The sequence below is a fragment of the Garra rufa genome, chromosome 1 (genome assembly GCF_049309525.1).
Source record: "Garra rufa chromosome 1, GarRuf1.0, whole genome shotgun sequence".
Classification (NCBI taxonomy): domain Eukaryota; kingdom Metazoa; phylum Chordata; class Actinopteri; order Cypriniformes; family Cyprinidae; genus Garra; species Garra rufa.
The window spans coordinates 96,223,206-96,229,205 of NC_133361.1; positions in this window are offsets into that span (position 1 = coordinate 96,223,206).

Below are 6,000 nucleotides of genomic sequence, written 5' to 3' on the forward strand. Positions count from 1 at the left end.
GAACTATTATTTAATAAAATTGGAAAAATTAAAGATTTATGACTGTAAAGGATTGTTATATTAAAGATTACATTATTATGTAAAGGATTAACTATAACAGCCTGTGCTAAAATGAGATTATAACAGTTATCTATCACATGAGTAATATCTCTGACTGAAAAAAATTTATTACATTTCATATTACAGTGTTAAACACAACATATGGGCTAACAGCAGTAGGCTACTTCATCTCAGAAAAAAAAAATTGTCCATATTTAAATATTGCTATAGTTTTACATTTTTATGTTTGTATAAAACCCAATTATACTAACATTATGGAAACAATATCCATTTATTTCTTACATTCCTGCTTCTCCTCTGCACGAGCTGGGTTGCTTACAAAGTAATACAATTTGTATTACGTTTGTTTGAAGTTGAGAGTACCCTTTTCCACCCAGTATTAGGGCAATTCAAGTCATTTTTGGATTAATATTACCAGAACGATTTGTATGTTTTTTTCCAAGTAAGTAGTTTCAAAGCATTTATACAGTATGGAGCCCCTAATGGCCCCTGTAGAAGAAAAATAATTAATCCATGGGCACGGTTTTGCAATTCGTTCCCTCAGTTTATAAACCGTACTCATGAATTCATAAATGTTCCCCAGGACCGTGCAGTGACCTTTAAAGGGGCAGGTGCTCAAAGTATAAAAAGGGCCCCTGGAACAAGGCATTAAAGAGCCCCTCGGGTTCATCACCTCATTGTAGGCATCCAGTTACTTACATAATAAGTAACAATGTCATTAATAAGACCAATAATGCATTATTAAAAGTTTTAATTGCATGTATGTTTAGTTCAGGACTCAAACAACAGAATTAGTAATATTTTTATCACAGTGAAAGGGGTTCCCTAAATAGGGCTTTGCTCAAAACATCAGTACAGCAATACTGTACTGTATATTGTGACACATTCCTTGCTGATATACATATTATTTCAGAGTCTTCTAGCAGCCAATGCTGTGAAGCAGTTCTGAGAAAGAAACCGAACATAAAAGACCATTTTAATGTTTAAAAGATTAAAAATATATTTTTTTACCTATTCATTTTGATTAGAAATAGATTTTCTTCTTTCTATTAAATACAGTAATAAAGAACAGCTGTTATATTAAACTCTGTATGGTCACTATTGAAAATATATGTGGCCCCTGATGTATTGTATTGTAAGATTGTAGACGGTATAATATTAAGGCATAAAATGGCATGATTTATAAATCAGATACAGGTTCACAAAAAAAAAAAATCTCATACAATGGAATGTCAACCTTTACACCATTAAAAGGGATAAATCGAGTTTATAATTTATTATATTTTTTCTTAATTGTTTAGATTTTTAGAAGGCATATTAACATCTGTCCAGCTAACTATTTTGGTAGCCCGACTGAAAAACACTGTAGTCCCGGGGCTTTGGGCAAGCGATTTTGCGAGGCCTGCATTTCATACACAAAATGAAATGAAGGATATAAAGCAGTGTGTAACAGTTGACTTCTCTGTTAATAATAGAAATACTCATTGCATTTTATCAGCTTTTAATAATGTATGTAATGATAAAAATCATTTTGTTTTAAGATTTTATGGTATTGTAAAGTTTTAACATAGGTGGGGCACGCCGATTTTAATAAAAATATACAGTCATGTAAACACCTTAATCGCAGTATTGCCACTTTGACCAGAGTGCGCATGTGCTTGTGACTTCCACGAATGACGTGCCACGCACCTGCAGACAGGGACGATGCTACACAGGGGCTGGGGGACTATAACCCGGTCAGAATTTTGAATAGCCCCGGTTTAGCCCCCCAAGCAGCTGAGATAGAAGAGTGCTGTCTCGTGCTGTTAGCACATATCTGTCACAGTAATCTGCCACACGCGTCAAGTGAGCGCAGTTTCCTGCATTAGGCTACATTTAATCCATTACATCATCACTAAGATTGATATGTGCTGTTCGTTTAATGTTTAATTTAAGTGCAAAGTATGCCCAGTTCTGATTATGCATTCATATGAATTGTGTTAATGTAGAGCGCACAACCCAGTCTCACGGAGCGCGTGGTGATGTCCAGTTTTGAAGTCTTTCCTTTGCATGTAAAAAGTTTTTGAATAGGCCTAAAATATAGGCCCTAGCCCAGCTCTTGTCGAACAGCTTATCAGAATACTTGGTAAGAGTCTGGCCAGACTCCGACCCGAGATCGTTTTTGGCCACTTCTGCCAAAACAGCTTATTTTACTACTTACTACTAGCTATTAAAATAGTTCAGTTATTGGCCAAATGGCAATGTAATTATATTTTGTTTCAGTTTTTTATTAAGTTAATTTAGAAAAACGTTTGGAGCATTTTTTTTTCTGTTAAATATAAGTTTTTTTTATTAGATTTTTAACGACAGTTTTTTTTAACTGCCAGTGGCAGACTGTGAGTTGATATGCTTGATCTATTTAGCCTTTTTAAAATCATCACAACTTGACAAAAATAAAATCTATAGATATTAAACAGTTCAAGCATATCAAAATGTTAGTTTAAACGTTTAACCTATATGTGCGCTGTAAGACTCATATCCTATCATTTGTGCGGAGAGTGGAGGCTAACGCGCGCTTTACAGGACATGAAGCAATCACGTGCATTGCAAACATCTTAAAATACGCCAACTTTTTTGCTCGTAAAGGTAAGATCCAATACATTATTCGTAACTGTAAAGGGTCTACGTTTATTTGTTTGCACTCACAAACAATATCTACTTTTACTTTAAAGAAAACAAAGAGGATGGGCTGTCTTGGTCAGGAACAGGAATCTTTAGGCAATCTTTAGCCTTTTATGTGCGCTTGTTCGCTGATTTGCGGAACTCTTGAAAATGCGCCGAAGGCGTGCTCTCTGCTGCCCGTTGGGCTCGGGCTGGAATGCAGGGCTCTGGTCACTTGTATTAATACTTCTGTTAAATGTGGTGTGTACCAGATCTGATTTTCTTTAAAAAAAACACACACAATTTCTTCATTAAAGGGATAGTTCACCCAAAAATGAAAATTTGATGTTTATCTGCTTACCCCCAATGCATTCAAGATGTAGGTGACTTAGTTTCCTCAGAAAAATACAAACGAAGATTTTTAATGAAAACCGGTGCAGTCTGCCAGCCTTATCATGGACGTGAATGGGCACCAAACCTTTAAAAGTAAACAAAAACATGCACAGAAAAATCCAAATTATATCTCGTGATGATACATTGATGTTCTAAGACACGAAACGATCGTTTTTTGCGAGAAACTGAACAGTATTTATATCATTTTTTACCTTTGATACACAGCCACGTCCATCTGTCCTGAGCACGAGTTTGGCATCAGTCACGTCACATGTGCACGCACTTCTGGCGTAGAATACGCAAACGCCGGAAGCGATCTGTCGCATGAATACGACACTCATTGTTTCCAAACTGCACAAAGATTGTGGGTTTAGCAGCTATTCAAAATGGTAATTACTTGCGCGTATACTGATTGTTTAAACCGATTTAAAGCTAAAAGATTAAGTTTGCTTGCACAAACGCATCCGGGACTTTTCACTGATTTCCCCTTACGGCGTTTGCGTATCCTACGCCCGAGCGCTACACATGTGACGTGACTGATGCCAAACTCGTGCTCATGACAGATGGACATGGCTGTATATCAAAGGTAAAAAATTATGTAAATAGTGTTCAGTTTCTCGCAAAAAATGATCGTTTCGTGTCTTAGGACATCAATGTATCGTCACGAGCCGCGGGGTGTAATTTGGATTTGTCTGTGTGTGTTTTTGTTTACTTTTAAAGGTCTGGTGCCCATCGACACCCATGATAAGGCTGGCAGACTGCACCGGTTTTCATTAAAAATATTCGTTTGTATTTTTCTGAGGAAACAAAGTCACCTACATCTTGGATGCATTGGGGGTAAGCAGATAAACATCAAATTTTCATTTTGGGGTGAACTATCCCTTTTAAGTAACTTTGACGTCATGAATATCGATTATTTTCTTAGCACCCCCAAATGTTGGTCTAGCCCCCCGCTAGCCTCGTTAGAGAAAATATTCTGGTGCCGTGCCTGCCTGCAGATTAGAAACCATGGCGGCGAAGAAGGCAACACACTGAGTTTATGCTGTGGACAGTGCACGACATGAACATAATGCAAAGAATAATTTCATGGTAATTCCATGTAAACCAGAGTGAAGAGTTTTGCTCCTGACATGTAAACATCATAATGCGATTAAGTCCTTACTCTGATTATTGGAAATAATCGCATTATTCGTGCGCATGTAAACATAGGCAATGACTTAAAAAAAAAAAAATTTTAACAGCCCCTTTTTTGCTGCCTACTAGCGCAACAATGTAATCTATAAATCTTTATTTGAAGTGTCAAATAACTTTCAAATGGTGATTTTCTTCTATTATACCATACATACCAAAGTTTATATCCAAACTAAAAACGTTTATCCCAGTACTTCTGTGATTATTTGATACACACAGTTGTCAAAGGTTGAGGAATGAAACAGATAAATCATTGTAGTTAAGTAATAGAATCAACATTGATGTTTGAATCATGTTCGAGATCTTTAACAATCTGTTAAATTAAAGTGCTTTGTCATGTTGGTGGTGACACCCCTCTCGTAACAAGATAATCTTAGATTAGCAAGCAAGGTCCTGGCAGATCGCACACAGGAAATGATAGGTTTTGATTTACAGCAAGTGTCCGATTTCTGGCCTTAAGAATCCGATTCTGAATTTGGAGAGTAAATGATTTTTTTTGTAAATGTAGTTTCAGTTATTCCTACATGCATTTTTCTTAAATTTTAAATAAATTGTAGTACAACAGTTGCTGGTGAATTATGAATTGTTTGTGAAAACAATCATGCATTGATTTCACACAAATGTGCGCATACTCTTGATTACCCAGATAGCACACATACGTCTGTTAAAGATCTCTTGATCTGGAGAGCATCTGCTGTGTACAAACATCAGTAAGATGTAAGTTTTACATACATAAACATCTTGATACATTTAATAGATGACCATTTGACATCTGATAGGAAATGTCCGATAGACGTATTGCAGATGAGTAAACTACATCTTGCAGATGTCTTTTAGATGTTAATGCCGACATTATATAGATGTCTCCGAGATGTATGTGTATCAGGGTGTGGAATGGGACCCACCGTCTATCAGGGGAAACATATTGAAGCATAAAGAGGATGTAATATTGAGCCCTGTCACTCCATAATTGTGTTTGATGAGATGTCTACTTATTTATACAAAGCAAAGTGGTAGTGGTCAGATACACTCAATGCTAACAATGGCATTAAACCATGCCAAAAAAAAATAAAAATTCGAACTGTCTAAGAGAATGGTCTATAATTAACCAGTTCTCCTGAGTCAAGAATCTCCTTAAAGCATTAGTTCACTTCCAGAACAAATATTTACATATAATGTACTCTGCCCCTTGTCATCCAAGATATTTGTCTTTCTTTCTTCAGTTGTAAAGAAATTAAGGTTTTGAGGAAAACTTTTCAGGATTTCTTTCCATATAATGGATATGTATGGTGCCCCTGAGTTTGAACTTCCAAAATGCAGTTTAAATGCGGCTTAAAAGGGCTCTAAACAATCCCAGCCAAGGTAGAAGGGTCTTATCTAGCGAAACAATGAGTTCTTTTCTAAAAATTACAATTCATATACTTTTTAACCACAAAATGCTAATCTTGGTCTTGCTCTGCGTGAACACTGTGTATTCCTGTTTAGCAAACAATTAGTGTATGTTGAAAAACTTACATCTCATTTTTCTCCTCCACTTTCAAAATCGTCCTACATCACCGTTTTACCCTTTTTATTGTGGATTGAAAAGAAAGAAAGAAAGAAAGAAAGACTGTGAATATGATTGGTTTTGATGTTTACATGTATGAATGTGATGTTTTGCTTTGTGTCATTAAAAAATTGTTTTGATCTCTTTTTGCGTTAGACCTGATGCTTCTG